The sequence below is a fragment of the Myxocyprinus asiaticus genome, chromosome 21, assembly GCF_019703515.2.
Source record: "Myxocyprinus asiaticus isolate MX2 ecotype Aquarium Trade chromosome 21, UBuf_Myxa_2, whole genome shotgun sequence".
NCBI classification, from domain to species: Eukaryota; Metazoa; Chordata; class Actinopteri; order Cypriniformes; family Catostomidae; genus Myxocyprinus; species Myxocyprinus asiaticus.
In genome coordinates this window covers 20,826,407-20,854,276 of record NC_059364.1, presented here as the reverse complement: position 1 = coordinate 20,854,276, position 27,870 = coordinate 20,826,407, and the positions used below count along the sequence as shown (strand labels likewise).

General features: G+C 37.0%; 1 protein-coding gene across 7 annotated transcripts in view; it reads right to left on the bottom strand.

Annotated features, from left to right (window-relative positions):
* Positions 1-27,870, bottom strand: part of LOC127411899 (potassium voltage-gated channel subfamily KQT member 5-like) — a 217,528-nt gene that overhangs the window by 177,697 nt on the left and 11,961 nt on the right. Inside the window, exon 1 of one of the 7 annotated variants that reach the window (XM_051647774.1) lies at positions 7,623-7,641. The exons of the other annotated variants lie outside the window; for them this stretch is intronic. The gene's annotated coding sequence lies outside the window, so the exon portion shown is untranslated. Of the gene's footprint in view, positions 1-7,622; positions 7,642-27,870 lie in introns of those variants that run through there. 7 annotated transcript variants of the gene reach the window in all.

Genomic DNA, 27,870 nt, shown 5'->3' with positions numbered 1-27,870 from the left:
AACGTATAAACAAATCAGAAACGCATCTGATTTCAATTCAGTTTTTTTATCCTCACTGTAATATGATGACTTCAGATCGATCACATCCTTGCACTAAAAAAGGCTAGACACAGTGCAACAAATACAGTTTAACAGAAAGCAGGTGTCTCAGTATGCTTTTAAAGTTCTTTTTAACTAGACACATCATCTAAAAAACAGCGCTCCTGCATGAGACGCTGAATAAACAAAAACAAAGGGAAACAAAGATGTTCGTCTAGTGCGCGTTTACATAGAAAAACAAATGGATGGTTGCAAAAGCGTTCGGTGTGAACGGCCCCTTACTGTTGGTGGAGGTCTTTGGCCATTGCATCTTGCTCTCTTATAAGCATTTCTCAGATTAAGCAATGAGTTGTTTAAATGCTTTGTCAGGAAAGTTGTTCAACTTGGAAATGTGTGTCTCGAGATTCTCGCGTTCAGTTCCAGTGTGTTGTGTTCCATCTGTTTGAACGCCCCTGGCCTGTGCTCATAGTCTGAGCCGCTTCACCACCGAGTTCAGCCGAATACCACTGCTATCTGTGAATATTGCTACTATACAACTGTTCTGAATAAAAAAAACAATGTGGTATTTCGCTGTTATTATGAAACTTGAGTCTGCAGTAGTAGGAATCATTGCAAGTGTAACACCATGTGAACTATCAATTGAAGCGTTCCCCCCCTCATCATTTTACTTTTGACTTAACATTTGAGAATATGGACCAACTAAAAAGTTTTATTTATTTATTTTATGCATATTAGTTGAAAATGAAATGCTCTTTAACAGCCAGGATAGAAATGTTCTATGCAATAATATAATGGTGCTGAATGGTTTATGTATTTATTGCACCCTCTTGTGGACTAAGGAAAAAACATAAATTTAAAAATCAGACTTTAAAATGTGCATATCAGTTCATATATGTACATTAATATATTTAATTAAAAAAATACAATACATTTTAGTGGTTCAGTCAGTACTGTTTATTTTTGTAATAAAGTTCAGCACTATTTTATTCTTATTTTTCATTCAGTATCAATTTTAGAAACCACCAGTTGGTTAATCTGTATTGGCAGGTACTGCCCAATTTAGTTATCGATATCTGTAAAATCCACTATCGGTCGACCTCAAACCACTGGTATATTATGAAGCTTGAGTCTGTACTATGGCACATGTGTAGGCTACTGTGCAACACTAAGATAACACCATCTATTGAAGCATTTTTTTTTTTTCCTCATTTTACTTTTTTACTTAATATGAAAATATGAACTGGCTAAATCTTTTCACTTTATCATTTTACGCACATTTGATAACAGCCAGATATGTTCTTTGCAAAAAACAAAACAAAAAACAATCATTACAACACAGTGCTGACTGATTTATAATGATTTGAACAGGTCTTGTAGATTTTTCCCCCAACCTGAAATAATGTCTTTAAAATACACTAGTGAAATTTTTTTTTTTATTTAGTTTCTCAGCCCTGTTGACATACCTACAGCTTAATGAGCAAATATACAAGAATCACACCTTCAAAGCTGTTTAAAAACAATGAAATGTAAAGTACTCTGCCAGAAAAACAACTTCTGCTTTTCATTCTTTGACATAAGGACTGTCAATCATAAATGACCAGTTGACTTCATGGGCTCCAAGACCCTTGGAATCTTCTGGAACCTGAGATGAGCCCAGTTGCCAAGTGGCACAGAGGGGTAAACAGCACAATACACACACACTGGCCTTCAGAGTCAACAATATGTCATGTCACACCCCATTCCATCAGAGCCTCTTTAAAAACACACAGTCACATCATGTAACAAGTTGCCATCTTCAGCTTTGAGCCTCTCGCTAGCACTGGTTCTTTCAAACAGACCTAAACAGTGTTGACTTACTGTATAAACCTTCTCCAAATTAGTAGTGTAAATGAGCAAGTAGAACAATTTTATTGAAGAGAACTGGGCTGTGATCTCCCTGGCTGATGCAGACAAACAAGAAACCACTTGAATGACTTATCAATCAATATATTTCCTTGCCTAAAATTGGTTCAATGAGCCAGTAAAAGCAGTATATAAGAGCTGTATGAAAAACCACCCATAAGGCAGTTCAATAATAACTGCAAATTTTGAATAGCTGCCACACACGAGTGACACATGAGTGGGACTACAGTACCTGCAGCTAAGTCAACAAATCAAATGGTGACAATTACTTGATTTGCAGTGTTACTTACTGTGAAGTCCATATCATAATGGCTTAACTTATAGTATGTACTGCAGAATAACCCAAAGACTGTGAGGCGTGTCGAAGTGTTGTCGGGCATATTGTAACCGGGCTTTTTTGTGGCATTGGCTTCTTTCTGGCAACTCGACCATGCAGCTCATTTTTGTTCAAGTATCGTCATATTGTGCTCCTTGAAACAACCATACCGTCTTTTTCCATAGCAGCCTGTATTTCTCCTGAGGTTACCTGTGGGATTTTCTTTGTATCCTGAACAATTCTTCTGGCAGTTGTGGCTGAAATCTTTCTTGGTCTATCTGACCTTGGCTTGGTATCAAGAGATCCCCGAATTATCCACTTCTTAAGTGATTGAACAGTACTGACTGGCATTTTCAAGGCTTTGGATATATTTTTATATCCTTTCCCATCTTTATAAAGTTCCATTACCTTGTTACGCAGGTCTTTTGACAGTTCTTTTCTGCTCCCCATGGCTCAGTATCTAGCCTGCTCAGTGCATCCACGTGAGAGCTAACAAACTCATTGAATATTTATACACAGACACTAACTGAAATTTAAAAAGCCACAGGTATGGGAAATTAAACTTTAATTGCCATTTAAACCTGTGTGTGTCACCTTGTGTGTCTGTAACAAGGCCAAACATTCAAGGGTATGTAAACTTTTGATCAGGGCCATTTGGATGATTTCTGTTACCATTATGATTTAAAAAAGGAGCCAAACAACTATGTGATAATAAATGGTTTCATATGATCACTATCCTTAAGTAAAAGACATTTTTTGCATGATCAGTCATATTTTCAAAATCAATGCCCAAATTTCACAATTTCTGCCAGGGTATGCAAACTTTTGAGCACAACTGTATTTTACCGATATGCGCAGATATGAAAACTTTTTTCAGAACATATAATGCAGAAAACAATGCTTTAGAATTGGTGTCATAGCGTAGTTTGTCCAGCAGAGTGTGCTCCGATTCCATTGTTTAAAGAGCTGACTCTGAGCTGACGGTGGCCCTGCAGACAGGGCGGAGTTCAGCAGTGTCATCCCGGTAAGTTGTTTACTAGTTTGTGAAATACATACTGGAAACTTAATAAACAATGACCCCATCATTTTCCCTTTTCAATATAACTAATATAATGTTAATATTGTCCCTGACAACCATGTCACTCATGTCTGTTTGCTGTTAGCCAGCTATAGTTTGTCAGTGCACTCGGTAATGTAGCAGATTGAAAGGTAAACATCCGAGCATCTTTTTGTAGCTCAGCAGACAACAGTGCAGTGGTGGATTGTGTCTGTTGAGTGTTGATTTCACGCTATGTTATTACCTAGTTGGTGAGACACAATGCTGGAAAGTAAAATAAACAACGTTTGTCTTTTACTCTCCATGACAACAAGCTTATAGCTAACTAGCTAACCACATAGCTACTTTCATTGTTGTCAGCTTAGTGGAAGCTAATGTGTAAACATGTATTCACCAGACTGTTTTGTTTAGGATTCACAGTTTGGTACCCCCTTCAACTGAACAATTCCAGTCGTTGCATTTATAAAATGTAATATTTAAAAGTCTGGTTTTCCACCATTGAAAATTTCCCCTGAACGTGTACAGCAGAATACAGTGTAACACGGCTTTCGCTGTTTATCTTGGCTCAGCAGTATTAATATAGTCAACATTTGACTGATACTAAACAGTACTGATTTTTATTTAGCTATTTTTTTATTTTTATTTATTCTTTATAAATAAAGATTAAATAAAAAAAATAAACTAAATAGCTAAATAAACATCAGTATTACTGTCTGACTGATACTAAACAGCACTGATGTTTATTTAGATATTTGTTTTATTTTTATTTATTCTTTATTTTAATGGTCAGCATTTGATTGATACTAAACATACAGTACTGATGTATATTTAGCTATTTATTTTATTTTTATTTATTCTTTATTCAAATGGTCAACAATTGACATACTAAACATACAATACTGATGTTTATTAAGATATGTATTGTATTTTTATTTATTCTTTAATTTTCTCAGTGTTCATTTCTAGAATTTGTTGACAATGTATAATAATAATAATGTCAAATATTCTTTGATAAAAATGTTTAAGAAAGCAGCCTACTGAGTAACTTTGCATAGTCATATCGGTGCAAAAGAAAAGGTCTGTTTTCATTCCAGCTCAAAAATTAAATATATCGGCCACCATATCAGTAATCGGTGAATTTTTCCTCTCTAAAATCAGTATCGGTCTCAAAAATCCCATATCAGTCGGGATCTAGTATCGACACTGACTACCACCCCTGACTACCACCCCTGGAGTCGCGAGTTTGAATCCAGGGTGTGCTGAGTGACTCCAGCCAGGTATCCTAAGCAACCAAATTGGCCCGGTTGCTTGGGACGGTTGGGTCACATGGGGTAACCTCCTCGTGGTCACAATTAGTGGTTCTCGCTCTCAATGGGGCACGTGGTAAGGTGTGCATGGATCGCAGAGAGTGGCATGAGCCTCCAGTGCTGTGAGTCTCCACGGTGTCATGCACAATGAGCCACGTGATAAGATGAGCGGATTGACGGTCTTAGAAGCGGAGGCAACTGAGACTTGTCCTCCGCCACCCGGATTGAGGTGAGTAACCATGCCACCACGAGGATCTACTAAGTAGTGGGAATTGGGCATTCCAGAACTGGGGAGAAAAGGGGATAAAAATTAAAAAAAAAAATACTTTGAGTTGACATCTTTTCTGTGCTCTGATCCCACTATGAAAGCCCTCAGGGTCCAAAATCACAGCTAACATCTCTCTTACAACCCCCCAGTTATACAGGCTATCTGCAGGTATCAGCTCATCCAATTTAATACTTTTTAATATCCTTTTCAAGACCTTATCAAAAATATTTAAGACTTGCTCGTTACTTCAGTTAATGCATATATTTACCCACCACTAGATGCAACATGAAGTCACATATTAAAATGACACGTTGCTAAATGCAAGGGTAAAGAGCTGGTTTGATACTGTATGCTTACTGTGTGTATTTTTATGCAGACATCTATAGTAGTTTTAAAGTTTTTTATTTATGCTTATGCTCATTACTATACACAAGGTACCTCGACTAGATGTAACTCCAAAAATCTTACATAAACATCCATTTGTTTTTATTTTCCAGTGCACTAACTGAGGCTCTTGTAAAACATGAGTACAAATGGCCCTGTATTAGTGACCCTACCAACAAGCTTCTCCTTGAACTAGACCAAATCAAATTATATATGCTGTCATGCCACACATGAAACTTTTTGCTTTATCTGAGCTATAATTTTGATATATTGGGGAACATTCATAAACAAAAATGGTCAAAATCTCCATTGTGTCTTCCACTATTTCTTTTGGAATTCAAATCTCTAATTTCGTCCCTCAGTCTTATACACAACAATAAAAATTCCAGATTTTTGATGCTTTTTGAAAATATATTTAAAGATGTTATATAACTCTAATATCGTGCTTTTCTATTACTCTTGTAGAGTATATGTGTATCCTTGTGTTTGTTCTCTTTGTTCTTGTGTTATTGTATTATAATTTGTAAATGATTGTGAATTCCCTGTTCATGTATGTGTTATATGCTCTGCAATAATAATAATAATAATAATAATAATAATAATAAAGAGAGATGCTGGTGACATACGTTTTCAAAATAAAAGTCCCACATTGAAATAACTAATTTTGAAATGAATACGAACATGAATGTGTGAAAAGTTAGTAAACTATTTTACAACAGATTATTTTAGGATATCACACAATATGGTGAAATTATATTCAAAAGCTTTTATAAAAAAATACAAATAATTGAAGATGAGTATTAATATCTGCTACATAGACAGGGTTGGGGAGTAACGGGATTACGTATTTAAAATACAAAATATAAGTAACTATATTGCACTACAGTTACAATTTAAATCGTTGGTAATTAGAATACAGTTACATTCAAAAAGTATTTTGATTACTGAAGAGATTACTTTGCATTTTATTGTCATTTGTTTCATTTAATATTTAGTCCTTTCAGATGGAAAAATGTATACATATAAATGATGCAATCCAAACACTTTCTTAAGATGTGTTACATTCATACGAGCAGACAGAGAAGTAAGTTTGAAGTAAGTTTGTAGCAGAAGAAATAGAAATAAACCTTGTGTAAATTGTCAGCTTTACGCTAATCTAAAATGCCATCTCTAGCCATTTTACATGCACGTTACCAAGAGCTCTAACAAGCAGTTACAAATTATTTTTTCTTTCTAAAGATACTGCGGCTCCACCCCACGATCACAACTGCGCTGGCTCTGGCTCCAAATGACGTCATCAGTGCAAGATGGCAGCGCCCATTTCCGGGATATTTTGGCTTCATTTTTGTATAGTGGGAGGAAGTGTAGACGCATCGTCCATCTTTATATACAGTCCATCCATTTGTAAGGTTTTCATTCAACCTTACGACCCAAGGAGGGAAATGTTCAAACAAAAACATAATAATAATAATAATAATAATAATAATAATACCTTGGGTACTGTAATTTAAGATTTTTTAATACTTTTAATTTAAAATTAATTAACCAAATTAATTTAATACCTTTTAATACTTTTTAATGACCCGCGGATACCCTGTTATAATTCTAGTGGTGCAGAGTCATGGCATGTGTGACTGATGTCTCAACAGCAACAGCAGGTGCGGCGGAAGTAGCACAGGACATAAAGGGCAATAGTTCCACACGTACAGTTATAATAAAAGCTTGTAATAATATGCACGCTCACACACACACACACACACACACTTTGCAGTGATTAAGTATAACAATTAACTCATGTTAGTGAAATAATGTTACCACTCTTATTAAATACAATTTTCCCCAAGGACCAAGGCTTGGCAACAAAGATATTAGGGTAACAATATGTGTATAATGACCTTATCCGAAAGGAGCCAATAGTGGCTTTGAAGAATGGTCGTGTTCACTCCAATGACTGTGACCACTTTTTTAGAAATGTACCATCAGGCAAAAATAAAATGCTTACATACGGAACTAAAGTAGTGCATAAAAAATGCCCTCAAAATTAATTTTAATTTGTAAAATCTGATATAGTTCTTAATATTCTTAGGGTAAGAGGTAAAAAGTTATCAGTCTTAAGAATTTGTATGAATGAATCAATAAAAATTAAGTATTTGACACAAACAAATGAGACCTCACACAGGCAAAAAAATAAAATAAAATAAAATAAAAAACTTGGAAGAGCACACTGCACCTGGTCAGCACACATTGTTAGCTTAAAAAATACACTTCTCTTTCAACAACTCGTTTATTTAAAAAATGTACATCTAAATGTGAGTAAATAAAGCATTTTCAGCAAAACAGAGCACTGACCTTCAAATAAGAGCATAGAGCAGGGAACCGCTCCAAACATCAGCAAGTGTTGTGGCACTTCAGCGCTTTTCAGAACAACATAGTAGAGCTGCTTTCCACAGGTTACAGATCCAGCCCACACAAAACACATGATCTATTCAGTAAAGCAGATATTTTTACCTCTAAAAATGTGAGGCACAATATATTATGAGCAGAAAACAACCTGTGTACGGTTGGTCTGTCTAAATAATCATCAGTGCCACATGATACTGGTATATACAACAATTTGCTATCTTCATTATTTCACATTACTCAGTACTTTATACAAGGGGGACACTGGTAGGGACACACACACTATCACAGCAACCAACACTTTTCCACTCTCAACTGACAATTGATAGATTTGCCAAGCACAACAGATCACCATGTTTCCACTAAGAAATCATCGAAGAGGGAACGAGTTTTCAAATCGAATTGCTTTTTTTTTTACTTTGCTTTCAAGCTTTGTTGGAGTGCAAACTTATACAAAGCAAATAAAACTAAAAGCAGAGATCTAGAGCCAGATATGGCTCAATTATATATTCAGTGCTGAAAGAGATTTTTTGGTTGTTGTTCTTGTTGATTTTAATTGTTGCTTTAAATAGAACAACCGCTTACACATGTAAAACTTAAGGGACCGTTCACCCTGATTAGACATCTTTGATCATCACCCACACAGGAGCACCAAGTTTTTTAGCCACTGTGTCAAGTTCAACTCCTAAAAACAGATCTCTAGATACCTGCGACCTTTCTGTCCTATTCATTGCACTAAACTCAAAACGGTGGTCTGGGGTACAGTTCACGTGGACTCCAGTATGGTTTGCAATTGGTGTGTAAGCATCATTTTAGCTGCCTGCCCCTTCAGGTCTCAATTCATATTGTACTTTTTGTTCCGAATTTGGTCCAATTTATTTGGAGACTAGCAGCTATTAGTATCAAAAGGCGATACTTAAAAAAACAAAAAAACAAAAACGATTTAACAATACTAGTGTTTCTGCAGTACCGGTAATACAGAGTACTGACTCAATTCAGTGCCCCGCACGCTGTCTGACTGACACGTGGCTGATTTCAAATGCTTACACGCTTATTTGAGTGCATTCTCTGTTACTCCTGTTACACCAAAATGGCGCTGATTGTCATTTCAGAGCCGGTGCTCGAACGGAAGAACTGAGAAGCAATCAGAAGACTGTGGTCATAGTGAATGTGGTCACGCGGTTGAATGGTCATATGCGCTTCATGGTCAGAATGGTTCTCAGATGCGGTATTAAAGTAAACAGTTGAGTGATTGCAAAAACAAGTGCTAAAGGAGTGTTTTTAATAGCACATTACCTATTTTTTTTCTGTGGTATCGAAATTGGTATCAAGAATTGTGAAATTTTACTGGTATTGGTACTAACTAGGGCTGCACAATTAATTGAAATAAAATCGAAATCACGATTATTAAATCGCAAAGGGCTGTGATTTAAATAAAGAAAGAAATCTGCTCTTATTGCACTGCTCTGTCCAGTCTATATTAAGTTAGAGCATTATTACAGTGTTTTCAGAGCGGTTCTGTGCTCCACAATTCCATCTCATGTTTAGAGTAACAGAAGTGCTCAGAGTTCGGTTCCATTTGCTTATGTGCGGAGTGCTTTATTTACACTAAACCGGCGTGTCCTGCATGAAGCGGTTTTTATTATCAACTGCTGTAGCGGCATCTCAGTCTCCTCCAGGCACAGGTATCATAATAATAATGCTGAAGACAAGATGGGGTATAATTCAAACATTTGCATTAAAAGATTATTGAGCAAACAGCATTAAAAGTAACAAGAGTCCAGAAACATGCGCTCTTCCTCCATTCTCCAGTCATTTATCTACCTCACGAGAGAAAGTGTCGCCCTTATTACATTCACAGCGGCAACAAGTGAAAGCGGAACTAATATTACCAACATCCAACAAAATGAAAAGGAAGGAACGTACATATAATAAATCTAAATAAAAATATTTAGAAAACTATAATATAATGCATAGTTAAATGAAATGGTGACAAACTAACCAAAACAAAACTTTCATTTTAAGTTTAATTACATCAGTGGGTTATCAGTTCAAGTTTGTATAAGCCTACATGTTTTTAAGGCCTAGAGTAAAGTGTAAAATTTTGTTTAATTATTCAATTAACCAACAGTATTTTTGACAGCAAAAACTAGGTAACAACTATGGTATTATCGACAGGGAAATTCAGTTAACAGTGACATTGAGCAGAAAGCTTACATATAACCAGTTTTGACAGAGCTTCTGATAAGTTAAATGATCAGCATTGGACGATTAGACGAAAAGAAAATTGGAGATCGTATCGGATGTTAAAATCCTGATTGGAGCATCCGTAATATTCAAGCTGACTGGCTTTCAAAAACTAGATGATAATGATTAGTGGGCTGAGAGCTTATTACAAAATAGACAAAACAGGTACATGGTGGATGGGTTCAATTTGAGTATAAAGACTTTTGAAGTTTTCGCAGTTCAAATCGCAGTTGCAATATTTGTCAAAATAATCGCAAAATGACTTTGTCCAAATTGTGTAACCCTAGTACTGACTAATGAAATTTTGCTATCGTGACAACCCTAGCACCTATGGTAAATGCATTATACTGATGCAAATAATCAGTCGTTTCTTCCGTGATTTAGTACAGATTGCTTTCAAACCAACAGCAATCCATTCTAGAGTTCACATGAACTGAATCCCAGACCACCTTTTCAGTTATGGTTGGATGGTGCAGCCAACTCTAACGCCATTTGAACTGGGGTCCGCACCAAAAGCTCAAGTGTAAAAGTACCGTTGCTGTTGACAGTCCAACTAAGAATGAACTTTGACATTGAGGTTTCCAGGCTAAGAATAGCTCTGTTGAACAACTGGAAATCAGCTGAGAGATCAGCAATCAGATATACATCCCACTCCACTGTACTAAGCAGATTAGCTTGGTGTGAATTATTGAGAGCAGGTTGATCATAAGCAGGTCTGACACAGGTGATCATGATGTAACTATGAGGAGTTATGAGAGGACGAGGGATGAGAAGTTGAAATTGCTGTGGCATAAGGAGATTATGGGCGCAAAAGCCAAAGATATGTGCCAGTTATTGATCTAAGAGCACAGATGTGACATGCATTAATGGCACCACTAAATTAGATGCCTGAACAGCCACTACTGTGGTTATGAGACCAGCAAATGAGAAATGCTAGGGATGTTTTGTTCAAGGCAAGAGCGTATAAATATTAAAACCGATTAAACATTAAAACTCACAAAAGCATTACATTCTAAAACCCCACTGTGAGCAGACAAAAGTTTGCCATAGGACAGAAAGGCACAAGCAAAGTGTTTACAATGTTGAAGTCTCAAATTACTAGACAAAGAGTGAGATCATATTATTACAAAGGCAAACCATCAATAATGCTAGAACATGTCAAAAAATTATTCTAGCATTTCTTTTAATGGGACGACACCTCTCTGTCCGCAGCTGTGCTCTGGATACTGTAGATGTGATGGGATCAATTTTCCATGGACGCACACAGTGATGTGTGCTTGGTTTGGCTGTGTGTGCTAGAGTCATCATGTGAGAATCAGTATTATTCTTGTTAATGAAAAACTGCTAAATTAAAACATTTGTTGTTGAACTGAATTGGAAAAACTGGAACTACACTAAAATACATATTCATGAATCCAAAACAAAATAAAAATGACTAGAAATTCATTTTAGTTTTAGACACATATTATATTATGAAATGTGAAACCTTTAACACGCCTTCATTAAAATGCCACTAAATAGCGATAGTGCCAGAAGGCTTTAAGTAGGGCTGGGTATTGATACAGATTTCCCAATTCGCTTCGATTCCTGATTCCGATCAATCGCCACTGCGAGAATGTTCAAATGAAGATTGCGATGCATTGGAAAATATGTATTTTTACCCACCCCTAGCTTTAACAGTATTAAACATATTTAAATGATATCAGTTAACACATTAACTTTGGTAGCCCTGAAATACTAAGAATGAAACTACAAAAGAAAAAGAAATACACTGAAAAACTAAACTGAAACTAGAAAACACTGAAGAAAAAAAACTAAACTAAAACTAACAGTTGTGGAGTGAAAATGAATAAACTAAACTAAAAGGGCAAATTTAAACTAAAATAGAAATAAAAACTTGGGTGGGGAATATCAGATAGAGCTACTATATTACTGGAGCTGAACCTGAGGTTCATAACATTAATCAATATTCTATCAGAAACTAAGGATGATTAAGGATCAGAATGCAGACTGGCATTGCATTGTAGTCTCTGCACTGAATAGTGAGGAGACAAAGGATGAACTGAGTTTCATACAAAAGGAAAAATGTGTTTGTAGTTATTTAATTACATCAAATAAGCATGAGGGTACTGGCAATGGCATATATTCTTGGTAATAGAGAACTGCTTTATTACTCATCTAAAGACTTTAACATACTGTTTCCAAGACAACCATGACAGTGACGATGTTCATGGCTTCATTCAAGGACAAAAATTGTGCATGTATAGGAGAGTAGCCATAGGGCACCGTGATGTGAATCCTTTTTTTTTTTTTTTTTTTTTTAAAGAAAGACTGCAGTGGCTTGAATCAAAATGAATGCAGAGCACTTTCAACACAGCAATTCAAATTAGACCCAACAGGAGGATGTCCTTTAGCAAATCAACGTAAGAAATTCTGCAACAAGTGAGTAACTTAAAGGTGCTGTAAGTGATTTTTTTCATGGAAAGTATGCAAACAATGTTCCTACTCCCTTAATGATATTAATGAAATAAGTGTCTTGAGATATATCACCGGTCTCTGTGACAGCTGTAGACTTTGTACTGCAAACAAAAATTGACACTTTTCACCTGTCAATCATTTTGCTCGTTCTCATTTGAAAGTAGATCATTGAGGCTATGATTCATAATGTTTGTCAGTTGAGGGTGCTGTTGTGCCACTGTTTTGCTCGGTTTTTGACTGAAAATTATCTGTGGAGGGCGGGGTTTTGGAATGAGGGAGTGTGGCTAATTCAAGGGCTCAGTCACGTGAAAGCTTCAGAATGCTAAAATTGCTTACAGCACCTTTAACAAATACAATACTTTTATCCAGCGATGTACTGTGACAGACTTATTAAGGTGCAGTCACACTAGACATTGTGCTCCATCCACTTCCATTCTCACGGATGTGCAAGCGAGAGTGCTGAAGCGCAAGTACATGCAAAGAAGTTGCATATACCCCTGTGTAACGTTAGCCAGCTGGTAGGTAGTTGTGCAGTGTGTAAACCTCACTTCCCTGGCCTCAAGTGGTGCACTAGCGACTGAGACGGTAGCCTTTAGCCTCCTTGTTAGTATGCCCACCTCCCATGCCGGAAATGCTGGTTCGAATCCCGTTCGGAGCGGGTAGAGCAGGACTGGTTACACCTGCGTACTACCAAAGTTGTATAAAATCAGCTTTGAAAAAAGAAAATGTGTATAGCAAAAAGACAAAAGACATAGACTGAATGTCATGTTGACTTCTTGGCTCAATACAAAGAATACAAACTTTAAAGCTGCATGGTTTGCAATGTTGCGGGAAAGTGAAATAGATAATATTTCATATTTTGAATTTATTGTTATTTGTTATTTATAAATTATTATTATTTTTATTTTTTTAAATCCCTAGAATGTGACAACATATCCTGGTGCCCATATTCATTGAGTGGTCTGAATAAATTTTTTATGCTTAAAGCCTAGTTTGACCGTGTGCTTTGCTCTGGTTAAATGGTCATATTTTCAAACTCCCCAGTCATGGAACAAACCTTTCTTTTAGCTGCCCTGCTTAATCATTAAGCTAAGATGCCATCGCCCCACCGAAGGAGAGCTGAGGATGAATCGAGAGAGGAGACAATAATTAGGGGGCAATGGCATAATAAGAGTGAAACAATTTCTGTGGCCTTTCATTGCTATGAGCCATTATGGAGATCTTAATGAGGGTTTCTGAGCAGTGTATTGAATCATAGCACCAAATATTTCCTAATGTGTCTAGACATCAACTGTCTATCTTTTGTTCATCCAGCACATGACAACATCTTCTGTACTGTTCTGAGACATTAGGTGAAATGTCTCATTTCTGTGCCACTAGTTTCAACAAATGAAATGGCAAAAATAATGACTAATTTCAAACAAGTTTCCTAAACATTGCCCCATTCTTCTATTGGTCACACAAACATAGTCTCAACCCAAACCCATGCCATTGACTTAAACAATGTTGCACCAGTGGCCATGTTTACAACACTTTATAAAACCTTTTATTCCAGGGGAATTTTTCTGATTTTTGCAGAAAGCGGCATTCTGAAATATCCTGTATACGAGAATGCCAATATCCTTACGCAGCTTAAGGGATTAAGAGAACGCGGTTTAAAACATGGGTTTCTCCTCGAGAATGCGGCTTAATGTGGTCATGTAAATGCATAAGTGGCATTCTGATGGCTGTTTTTGAAAAGTGTGCATGTGCGTGAACGGACTGAATAACAAACGTCATAGGATGGAGCCCATCCACCAACAACACAGCGGAAAGAAGTCAACATTTCTTCGAGTACAGTTGGAAAAGCTCATACAGAATAAACTATACCCCTTTATACACACAAATATAAACTATTGCCGGTCCCAATATTGCAGTGCATTTCCGCTGCAGATCGCGATGGAAAGTTAAGGGGAAAAAAACAGCAATGACTCTGGAACATCTGGAAATAAAGCGAAGAAACAAAGAATAAAATACTTTGACTCGGATGCCATGTTTGTTATTTACACAAGCGTCGCGGGGAAATTATGTTGCTGTGGAGAAAGCTGCTTACTGAACGAGACGCATATGGGAGTAAAGAGTACGCCACTTATACAGTGCATGTAAACCAGAACGCTGCTTTCTCGCAGTAAGCTACTTACTGGTGTCCATGTAAACATAGTCAGTGTTTACAGTTTCTGGGGAAATCAACGTAAAATGGCTTACTTATTAAAGGTGCTGTAAGCGATTTTAGCGTTCTGAAGCTTTCACGTGACTGAGCCGTTGAATTAGCTCTCATTCCAAAACTCTGCCCTCTAAAGATAATTTTGTGACAAAAAAACAGCAGCATTGTTTGTTCATATGGCTGTCAAATTCATCAGTGGCACAATAGCACCCTCAACTGACAAACGTTATGAATCATAGCTTCAATGATCTGCTTCGAATGAGAATGAGCAAAATGATTGACAGGTGAAAAGCTTCAATGTCTGTGGTCCACGGACACATATTTGTTTGCTGTTTACAAAGTCTACAGCTGTCACAGATATTATTGAGATATCTCAGGACACTTATTTCTTTAATATCTTTAAGGGAGTTGGAAAATTTTTTGCATACTTCTCCATGAATAAAATCGCTTACAGCACCTTTAAGCTGGGCTAGGAGAAAGTATTTGAAAACGGCGTTTTCATTTCAAAACATTCAAGCGTTTTCCAAAAGTTGCTCATCCACACTGAAACATCTGAAAATGCTTACGCCCCTGTACTGCGCATGAGTAAAGCATAAGACGTCAGGCGTTTATTTACTTTCCACCTCTTTGAAACGTAGCGACAATGTATGGTCTGAAACACAACTGTCCTCGCGTTCCGCCGATGAACAACAACTGTTAGTATACATCCTGTCTCCTTTGAAGTAATGTAAGCTTAAGTATGTACAAACTGACATTAATCTTTAACAACGCAATCAAACTGGAGAGTAGCCAAAACACCTGCGATTCAACATCGTCCACCATCTTGTTTTGGAATGAATGGGTCACATGACTGTGTCACATGACTAAAAATGCGTCATCATTTTCGAAAGCATCCGTTTACGTTTTCAAATGTATCCACCTTGGAGTGCGTTTTCAAAAAAGTCAGTTTTCGCGGACAAAAACGCCATCTCAGTGTGGACAGAAGGCCAAAACGGAGAGAAAAAGATGCGTTTTCAAACGAAAACTTATTAGTGTGGACAAGGCCTTAGTCCACACTTTGGACTAGGTACTAAGGCCTGTTTAGTACCAACCTTTTCTATTTACCCCAGACAGCACAGAATTGTAGCATTCAAACAGGGTGGTGTTAAGACCAGGCCTGTGGCTCAGATTCACTCCTTTGACTGTTTGAAAGACAATGTTAATAATGACAAGACACATTACAGAGTTGGCTGCTTTCAATGGGAGATGTTTTGAACTCATTCTGTAATTGAATTTCAATTACAGCGAGGATTAGAAGACAGCTGCACTAAAGGCAATGTGGCGCTTTGTTTACTTTATACTATTAGCTTGTGCCCTTTTCTTAATTATGGAAATAAAAGAAGTGATTTATTATGGAAAGAGAGAATGAGAACATGACACAGTTTTTCACAGGCTGCCAGAGAGAGAAGGGGATAAAAGCATTGCAGCTTTATGGCCTGGCACCACAAATTCAACAATTACTTCAAGACGGGGGAAAAAAAACTTCTGACTTCATTTTCTTTAATGCTGTCAAACATACATTTGTCATTGTTTGAGTCCTAAAAAAGAGAAAATGATTAAACATTTTATGAAGATGAAAACACCACAAAAAAGAGGCAGCAAATCTGTGCTCTACACTATAATATGACAACAAGTATGTGGAGAGACAGGAATTAAAATCCTGTAAATATCTCTGTAAAAACAATTGTATCTTCAACCAACTAACTGGTTTACATTCTGACAATGGTTGGTATAATCTCACCAAGCAAATCCATTAAAGTAACACAAGCAACTCCACAAATGATCAAACCAACAGATAAACAATGTGTATAGTTTCTTCAACAAAAAAGTGGTGTGCAATTTGTGTGACACAATTTATATATATATATATATATATATAAATATATCTCATTTATACACCAAACTGTATTGCAAAAATAAAAAAAGGTTTCAAACAGATTGCAGAAAACTCCCCTTCCATTGGTTGTATAAAAACAGAGTCTCTCCACCCCCCCCAAACTCACAACATTGGTCGAGCCAGTGTCAACATGCAATCTGTTTGAAAACATTTTTATTTTTACAATACAGTTGGTGAAGCTTGTCACAAATTACACACTTCACTTTTTTGTTGCAGAAATTATACACTGTTTATTGTTACGACTTTTACTTCCTCTAGATAGTCAAGTTTGATCGTCTCCTCGGCGCCCCGCAAAGCCTGTGAGGAGCCCTGGTGGGGCTGATCCGAGGACCTCACTAATCCATTCAATCGGTAGTAGCGACGGGAGGTGTGTACAAAAGGCAGGGAAATAAACAATGTTATGACTTTTACTTCCTCTAGATCAGAAGTGCCCAAATTTTTTCCTGAATTTTCCGTATTATGAACGTGGAACTTGATGTATGATTAAAATTGTGCTCAGAACCCACAATCCCATGCTGCATTTCAGGCCCTGCAAACTGTATTATATTAAAATATGAAAGTTTCCCTGATTCCCCTCCTTTATGATTTCATTATATGTATATATATATAAAAAAAAAAAAAAAAAACCATTACTCTGCAATATGCTAAATTAAGGCAATGAAACGTTGCATCAATAGCATTTTTTTTTCTCCAATGATTTCCCTTGTCATATATGACAAGGTGGGACAAATCAAAGGTCATCACGGGCCATGGGTCACTAAACCATCCAATCGGTAATAGCGACGGGCGGTGTGTACAAAAAATACACCAAGGAAATAAACAATGTGTATAATTTCTGCAACAAAAAAAGAGAAGTGTGTAATTTATGCGACGCAGGCATCACCAAATTGTATTGCAAAAATAAAAAAAGTTTTCAAACAGATTGCGGAAAACTCCCCTTCCATTGGTTGTATAAAAACATAGACCCACCCATAACTCATAACATTGGTCAAGCCAATGTCAACGGGCTGGGCCAAGGATTTCTGAAATTTTCAACTTTTATATTTACGAGTGCTAGGCCTTGTTGATTAGAGTTGGGTTATAGTTTTTGACCAATCAAGTAGGGATGTGCCCGAAGCCAAATACCTTATTCGTAAAGGCATGAATAATGACTTCAAAACGACTAACGAATTCATCCGAATAATAGAAAAACTATTCGTAAGACTGATCATCCAACGAGCACAGGCATAAAGCAATATTTTAAATAAACATAGAAAATTACAAAGCAACGATGAGTCTGTGGAGCCAATATTACTACAGTGTAAACCTTATGAAAACGCGCATGGTGATTTTAAGTTCAGATCGGATGGCCGCATTCTCCGTTAAATGTGCGTGTCTTTGAAATCTAAGCTTGTAAAGAGTATTAACTATATCATACACATTTTCCACTACTTGAAATGTCTGTTTGAAATGTCTGATCACATTAACGACAAATGTTTCACACAATTCACATGTAAGGATTTATAAACCAACCTGAGCACGATGTTTAATTCCTGACCAAAGAAGTGATGATTTTATAGTGGAGCTCAACTGTAAGTTGACCACAATTATATATACATTAAGGTAATTATCTGGTTAATCCTTTATTCCAAAAATGTTTAAATAACGTATAGACGTTTAAATACTTCATAGAGTGTAAATCTATTCAGAATATTTACGCACACAGAGGATTAAAAAAAAAAAAAAGAGGCTCAATCTTGCAATTTATTCCACTGCATTTGACTAATTCTGCACATGTAATTTAACTAATTAATTATGTCCTCCACAAAAATATGTGAACACAATAAGCTTCAAGTGTATAGTAAAACTTTCTTATAGAGATTTACGGTGCTTTCAATTTGTAGGCTATATTAATTTATTCTTATTTCTTTTAATATTCATATTGGTATTTAATATTCGCTGCAAAATGTGTACTTAACATTTTACAATTGCTTGACACCTCATGCCTCCAGAATAACGTTGTTACTTGCACACTGCACAGACATAAATGAAAATGATGTCCGAAATACTAGGAGAAACCACAGTTGACATATTCCACAGTTTAGGTAGCCTATATATTCAGCTTCATCTGGTGAGAAAAAAATATTTAATAATATAATTAAATAATAATAATAATAATAATAATAATAATTAAATAGGCCTATCTGAGGCATACTTTATATACAGAAGCTATAGCCTAAATGTAAGAGATACATTTTAAAATTAGTTTCAACTCACTTCCGGTTTAAACCACGCCCACATCCGGTTCTATCCGAATACAGATACAGTTACAAATTGCTAAACAACACAGAAAACTGTTTTGCCCTTTCTCTCTAAAATATTGTGTGAAATGGGGTTGCAAATGAGACACCCCCAGGATAAGAATTCTTCAACATGGACATTACATTCCTGGCGACAACACTAAAACATTGAACCAATTAAATATTAAAACTCTCGAATGCAATTCTGCCACAAACACTCCAAGCAGACAGCATTTTGTCGGGGAACTAAAGTTCAACACCTCAGAGTTCACAAGTTCTCTAATGACATGACTAATTGTGAAAGTTTGTTAGCTGATACTGTCTAAATGAGGGTGTGTTCATATGAGGTTTAGCATGCTCATATTTACAATCCAGATGGCAAAGTAATATATGCTGGCTAGAAAACACCACATATGGACCAGATACACCCACAAACTTGAAGAGGGAAAAAAAATAGCAAGAACATGCTGGGGGGATGGTTTGAGAGGTGTAAGGAAAGACGATAGAGAAAAACCATTGGGTAACTGCAGTCTATTAATCGGACGGCACTGACATTGAGTTTCTGATTAGACAGGCATGGATTCATAGGCTGACACTCGGCTGGTTAAATTTAAACAGGGTCAAACATCTGGCCTGCCAGTTAGGACTCATGTGAGGAGTCTGGTTGGCACATGTCAAATGTGTGGCTTATGGATAAATCAATTACATGTTCACGTCCTATGACAAGTATGTGATCCGATTCTCGAGGGGCTGATCGTGTATCAAAGTAATCTAAAATGGTGACATACTAGATCACTAACACCCTCACTGAACCCTGTGTTTGTGGATCATTTACAAGACCTTTGCAGGATATTATATTTTCCTGTCACCACTAACTTCTAACATCTACCCTTGCACTTGCAATACATCTCAAATTAAATTTCATTAAAAAGTGACACTGTTGATGTTTATAAGCTTTGAACTTTTCAAGGAAGAGGAAGAGAGAGGGCGATTTATACTGGTGTTTTGTGATACACTACAGGTGTGATCATTGTGCCATCAAGGAAACTACAAAAACACACATTAAAAAAATTCCTTTTCTTTCTCTAAGACTAGTACTCAATAAACAGCCATGTATGAGAGCTCGGGTTGGTGTAGCATAGTGGTTAAATATCTGAGCTAGTACCCAAAAAGGAAAACCCTCAATGGCAGTTGCTCGGCTGGCACAGGACCCCCTGGAAGTAGGCCTACAGTATATGACTTGAAATCTGCCATCTATGCTCATGTACCACCAAAGTTTTTAATTAAAGAAATTAACGTGTTCGTTTTTCTTAATCACGATTAATGCATTTACAGTTAAAATAGCATAAACCAGCATAAACAGTGGTTGGAGGGGCGAAACCTTTGCGATGTGTCCGCCTGGAGTCATTACACTGACTTAAACACAAACATACACAGCAGTGAAATTATGTGATTAATCCCACTTAATTTTTCTGAAATCAACTGACAGCACTAGACTAAAAGAATCCAACAAGAGTAGCGTAAAACACATGTGGATAAAAATCCTGTAACAGTATTCCAAAATAACAGTTGCCTATTTGTTACTATGTCACAGGGTCAGAAGGCAGCCATGTGATTTAACTTTGAGTCATGATAGTAAAAAAAAATAACAATGTGATGTTGATATATAAAGAAAGTAGAGTAAAAACTAATTCCGTTTATCTTGCTACAGTTGCTTTTTGTTTTAAGTTGCTTTAAATGACAATTTACAGCCTTAGGCTTTTTTACATTTGTGCAAAGTTTCAGTATTCATAATCAAAATTTCAGCATGACATCCCTCTCTTGAGATGCTTGGTCTGTGGCAGACTGGCAGAAGGCAGTGATGCCCATTTGGTTTACAAATGCCACTGTCAGTGAGATGGAAATATAATCAAAATATGTATAGAAGGTGCTTATAGCTAAGGTATGCAGTGGTGGAACAAACCACAGTTTGATGGATAATTGCAATGTAAATATAAGGGTATAAACAAGTAATAGTGTGGCAATCATTAACACCCATCAGACACATGCATATGCTCACAAATATTCCAGCAACATATCATAAACAGTGAAAAGTTTGTTTGCACTGTTGGAGGAGGCTAAAGATCCAAACCTCAGAGATTGAGTTTGACATGGCAGGTGCCTTATAACATCGAACCATTCTACTGTTTATTCTACAGAGACTTATAGAATGTCTCAAAGAGCCTACTTGCCCTCCTTAGCGCTAAATTTCCTGCTTCACAGCTTATTGAAGTGCTCTGCGGGGCTGTAAAAATAATCATTCAAATAAAACTTACATCCTTGTGAAGTGAGGTGTCATAACAAGTTCAGGGAACAGTAAAAGAATCATTTGGCAGGAGAACTTCTTCTCCAGAGCAAATACAGCACTAGTGGTTTGCCTTTGATGTGCACCTCTAAGAAAAGCACCAGCAAATATTTTGATAGAACATAGTGTCACTGTTCTTTGTGCTAACGCAATGGGCATTGATGTGGTTTGACCTAGAGTTTTGTTAAGGTAATAATTATTTTGTGTTAGTAAAGGTTCAGAGGCTACAAGTGATGGTCCAAATTAAACAAACTACAGCCTCTAGAGCTGAACTGTTCTGGGCTGAGAGAATCGTTTATGAAATCAGAGTTCACACATAAAACTGGTGACATCTGATCACTTAACACACATACAGATTTTGGGCCACCCCCTGATTCTTCCCATCTGCCATCCCAATTAGCTGAATTGAGAAAACTGACCAGCCAATATTTCTTACATGCCATGAACTGTATTTTTATACCAAAACAATACATTTGTTCTTGCAATGAAATTTAGTCCTTAGCCATTACATCACTTGCATATTTGTAACAAACAGCGGCCACCGGTTATTTGATGAAGAACATACATCTTGGCTGTTAAAAAAAGTATGTTCTTTGATCATAACGGCATCTATTTGCTTTTGATTCGGTTTGACGTACCACTCGCGTCCGATATAGACAGGGTGTTAAGATATTAGGTCTTCAAACAAAATCTAACAAATTGCTGTGGTTTAGTTAAATGGGGTAAAATAAATGAACTTGTTTTCTCTTTGAATTAAGTTTTTTTTTTAATTATTATGATAGAAAGTATCAACTTTCTATCTGAAACTATCTGAAAACAAGACTTTATAGCTAGTGTCACTGATTCTTAAGCAAATGTATCTCGTTTTAAGAATTCTTTTTTTTTTATTAATTTTTTTTTTTTATTAAAAGTTTTTATTGATTCCAGGGCGTGATCCGAGACTAAGATATTTCCAATTGAGCAATCAACAACAGATGAAATGAGGGATTTGGATATATAAAAAAAAAAAAAAATCTATTCTAGAATAAATCTTGTGGACTGATGAAAAAAATGTATAGTCTCTACCAGATGGGTTCAAAAGTCTCCAAATATCTGTAAGACCAAGATTTTTACACATTCTGTGAAGTGTCAATGTTGCTCTAGGAGGCTTGCACACTTTTGCTTCACTATGATCAAGGACTGAGTCCATCAAGAGATTAAAGTCTCATCCCAATATTATATCATGAGGGGTGCCAGCGGCTTGCAATATCCCTTCAAGATCTATAAAAAAGCTCTGATCATCAGCGTTAGGTGCGTAAATATTAGCCAAAATCAACTCCAACCACTCTGCGGAGCCGATGCAAAAAGAAGCAAAAATGGCGCCTAGCTTCCTCCGAAAGCTAGAGTATGTACAGTGAGTCAATCCACTCACAAGAAAAACACCCAATGGTTACTCACCCATTGTTTCAATAAAAGACATTGCCTGATTGGGACATGTAAATACTTTGCTGCCATCCTTGGTGTTTATTCTCATTCTGGTTGGAAACAGAGCAAAAGTGATCTTCCATTGATGTAAGAGTTTCTTGCATTCCTTAAACCGATCGTGTTTCTCTCGTCGAGTTCGCAAAGTCCGGGAACAAGAAAATATTGTAATTCTTCCAAGAAAGCTTTCCTTTGCTCCTCGCCTGGCGCAACACAAGATCTTTATCGGATGATTTCAAAAATTTGGCCAGAATCGATCGGGGCCTTCCTCCCTCAGCAGATCTGTGAGCAGGGACTCTGTGAGCTTGCTCGATTTCCAGCTTGTGGCCTGTTATGTCGAGCAGATTCGGGAAAAGCTCGTCTAGGAATTTCACCATATCTCTGCCCTCCTCATGCTCAGAAATTCCAACAATTCAAATGTTATTCCTGCGACTTCTATTCTCAAGATCTTCAAGCTTTTCAAGAACACGTTCCAAATCAACTTTGGTCACGGGCAGATTAGCGGCTAATTCCCTCTCTGATGACTCCAAGTAATCGATTCGTTTTTCAACATCTGTCACTCGTGACTAGCTCAGAGACATTTTTTTCCATTGCCGTAATCGATCGACGTATTACAGCTAGATCCTCCAAGTCCGCAAGTACCTTCGTCAGCATCACCGACATGTTGGACAGTTGACGCTGGATTCCTTCTCCCGCCGTGCCATCCAAATTGAGTCCCCGGTCCACAGGTCTGTCTGGGCTTTCATCTTGAACCCGTAAGTGTCTTTTAATGTCTCCAGAGCTTGAGGATTTTGACTTCTTTGCCATGTTTACCTCGAACAGTAAATGTGTAACTGGGTGTATTGAATTTCACCAGATTGTATCATGAAAATAATTAAAAAAATTAGCAAAGTGCGCAGAGCTGTCTCTCACACGTCTGCCCTTTGCATGGCGTCACCGTACTCCTCTCGTTTTAAGAATGTTTATACATTTTTAATGGAAAACAAGACAAAATCACTGCTAAAGAAAATTCTTTTTTGCAGTGTGTACAAAAAAAATAAACTTTAGGCATCCTAAATAAACCTCTGGTGGTAGATATTCTACTGAGGTTAACTATGTTAGAAGACCTGTGAGTCGTGACGGGTGTTTTTTTGTTTTGTTTTGTTTTTTTATACCTTTTTTAGGGTTTGTTTTAATTAGAATCGGTCACATCAAAGGGGTCAGACTATCATTTTGAAAATACAATTTAAACTATATATTATGTTGCAGTTCCTTACAAACTAAAGTTAACAGCTATCTGCAAGTAACAACATTTTATTTACACAGCAAAGCCAATTTTTGCTCATATTTGGTGCTTGACGAGTGTTCATTTTGATCACTGACCACAGCTCTTCTCGCAAAGGTGGTCCGACCCACATCATACAAACATAGATAGCATAGCAACAACAGCAAAAGCTTCTTAAATTAATTTTTTCAGCAACAAAGTGCTGCTAGTAATTTATATTCACACACTGGGACATAGCAGCATCATAACACCAGTGGCACTCTCTCTAATAGATATCAGATGAACAAGAATAAACAAATATAAAATGCACACATGCATACCAAAATATATTTCCCAGTTTAACACTCATAACATCATTACAACATTATAAATATATACTTCTATGCATCAGCATGAGTGCTGCCTCCCAGTGTTGTTTTCACTTTATTCTTTTCCAAGTGGAAAGGCATTCTCACTGTATAGGCCACAACTTCAGCACTTCTTCACAAGAGAAATGCAGGTTTTAGTTGAATTGAGGCAAAGAGTATAAAAAAATGAGAAAGCAAGTGAGGAAAGAGTGCAATCCATGTGCAATCAAGCAGTCAAAAGACAATTAGGAAGTCTCCTATATGTAGGATTTGAGCCTTAGGGGGGTACAGTGCCTCATCTGAAAATGAGATGTTTTGGCTCTGAGGAAATTTTTTCTTCCTTTAAGTGTGTGAGGTCACAAGTTTGAATCTTGCTTAACTGAAAAATAAATAAATTAATTAATTAAATGGTATTTGTTTTGTTTATCATTAACGGTGGCTTATTTGCATAAATACAAAAACGGTGGCTTATGGCATATGTATTGCAGCAGGGCAATACATAAAATCACGCACATACAGGTCAGGAGCTTCACTTAATGTTCACATCAACATTCAGAATGGGGAAAAATGTGATCTCAGTGATTTCGACTGTGCATGATTGTTGATGCCAGACGGGCTGGTTTGAGTATTTCTGTAACTGCGGATAGCCTGGGTTGGATAGACTGATTTTCAATCTCTTAAAAGTCTCTCAGTTTACTCAGAATGGTGCCAAAAACAAAAAACATCCAGTGAGTGGCAGTTTTGCAGACGGAAACGCCTTTTTGATGAGAGAGGTCAACGGAGAATGGGTAGACTGGTTTGAACTGACAGAAAGGCTACGGTAACTCAGATAACCACTCTGTACAATTGTAGTGAGCAGAATAGCATCTCAGAATGCACAACATATTGAACCTTGAGGCGGATGGACTACAACAGCAGAAGACCATGATGGGCACTTTATTAGGATCATAGTGTTCCTAATAAAGTGCTCAGTGAGTGTACATAGGAACATAGCACATCAGAAAAGTCATGTGAGTTTGCCTCAATCCAAATGCATAATTTGCTCAGAGAATATCTTCAATATCATTGCATAGCATCTGAAATGTTGCTCTGAAATGCTGAACATAAAGTCTGTCATCAAAATGATTGGCTACTATTACCTGCTAGAACTGTCTGACACGCTTTCACTCCCAGACATAAGGCATCTGCCGCAGAACATTTGCAAACATGAAGCTCATAAGAGCATTTTGTCTGTGCGCTCTTTAACCCAAGTAATTAATTCCCTTTTCATTTCTATTTTGCTCCAATTTCCCCAGAAGTGACAATTTAGCTCTCTTAAACACATCGTATGGAAACGCTGCTTTATTCACAAATTGTTTTTGAGATTTTGTACATAAATCTGTAACTTGGTTGGAAAAATGACCACTGACTCACCCTCATGTCTTTCCAAACCCATATGTCTTTCTTTCTTCTAATGAACACAAAGGGGAATTGACTGTAGCCTACTGGTTACCCTTTTCCATGAAATTACAATGAATGGGGACCAGGGCACTCAAGCTTCAAAAAGGACAAAAAGGCACAATATAATTATCATAAAAGTAGTCCATACATCTTGTGCGCTATATCAGAGACTATTTAGCAGAGACGGCCCGATTCTATTAAAATGAATGGGAGAAAATGGAACGCCCAACTGTCAATGGATGTAGAAAGGAAGTCCCGCCTTACAGGTAAAAGTGCCAATCACCTTTTAGATACACACATCACCTGTCAATTAGGGCTGGGTGATACATCGAATACCCACGATATAATCGCGATGATTTTGCTGACGATATAAAATTCAACAATATCGTGAATATCGCAATGATTTTAATGAGCCTTTTATTCGGCCATTAACTTTCATAGAGTGCATCAGTAGACTAATTTTATGATCCATCAGGGCTGTATAATTAATCAAAATAACATCAAAATGGAGATATGATCATATGTGATCATTTAACTGCCAAAGGCTGCGATTAAAGACAGATAAACATTGTCTGTGTGCGCTTCAGAATGAACCGGTGACGCGCTGATCTGTGTGCATGCGCGGGGGCAGAGGTGCTCATGTCTTTAGCACAGTTCATCTGCATTGTGATGTACTGCAGGTTCAAGCATTCACGCAATTCCAAAAATTAGTAACCGCTATTAAGTTATTATACAAATCTACAAACGCGGAACAGTAAAGGAGAGTTTGACAGCGGTTCACAAGATGTGAAACTCATAACTGTCAAACAAACATTGCACTTCCCATTTCATAGTAAAAGCTCCTGGTGAAGATGAAATAAAAATGACTGCACTTGCAGTGTCAAAATAAAAATCCCAGTTTAGGGTGAAGTAAACAGGACAGAAATATATTAATTTATCTTTAACAAATCTTATCATGAAAATAATAAGTCAAAGTTAGTTTCGAAAACTTCTAAAACTGAAGAAAGAAACAGATAAACAATATGTATTTAGAGAAGGACATGACCAAAACATATGAAACATTGTACACCTGCTACTGTCGACATCTATCACATGTGGGGTTGGTATTTGGATAAATAGGCTATGTACATTCAAGACTTTCTCCAGTATAAACAATGTAAAATTTACATTGAATTAACCCATGCCTGGCACATATAGATGATGAATGGACACGCGTGAGTCCCACAGATAGTTTCCTCTGTCTTTTAAGCTGTGCGCTTGTTCCCCAGATACGTATGCAGTTTTCCTTTGGAGAACGAGATGAACATCAGATCTCAACAAGGACGGAAGTGGCAGGAGGGAATGTGTCATTGTTTTATTTCCTGCATGTCAAAGACATTTCACTATGGTCATGAAGCTTTGTCATTCTGCATTTCTTTAAACAAGTCAGCAGTCTTTGGTTTTGACTGTTTTTGTTAGTTTACATTAAATTGTGCTTCCCTCATGGAAACTCATCCCTTTGCATCGGGAACTTGAACCAGGTCTGGGGTCACTCCTGTGTCCTTAACTGAAGGCTCGCTTGGTTGACTGGGTGGTCTGTCAGTCAGACTGGGAACCACAGATAAGGATTTGAGTGCATGGCAAGCTCCCTTCAGAAGCTAACACAGTCCCAACACAAACAGCAGGAGGAATGTGGAGATCCTCTGGTGCAGCAAGAGTACCCAGGCCCCATAAGATGCAAAAAGCAGAAATGAGGTGGCTCATTCTTTAGGGATTATGAGTAAATAAAAGCTACATATATAAATCTCTCATAAAAAAATTATTAAAATATTTGCTTTTCCATTTCCTGTACACTGCCAAGAATAACAATTCTATTTCACAATCCACACCAGAACCAAACAGACAAATTATTTTAACAAATCCAAATCTCCAAAATGCAATTTTATCTGCATCCAAAACAATGTCGCTCAGAAAGAGCAAAGAACGAGATCACAAACTCAAGCTTGAAATGATGAGTGACAAGACTGTAAGCATCATTAAAACAGCATTAAAGGTGATGTGTGTAATTTCTGAACCACTAGCGTCACCAAACAATTTGCAAAAATAATGACTCTTTTCAAACAGGTTTCCCCAAGCAATCCTCTGTCTGCAATTGGTTGAATAAATAAATAGTCACACCCCAAACTCATGCCATTGGTTGAGCAAATGCTGCCGTGTCT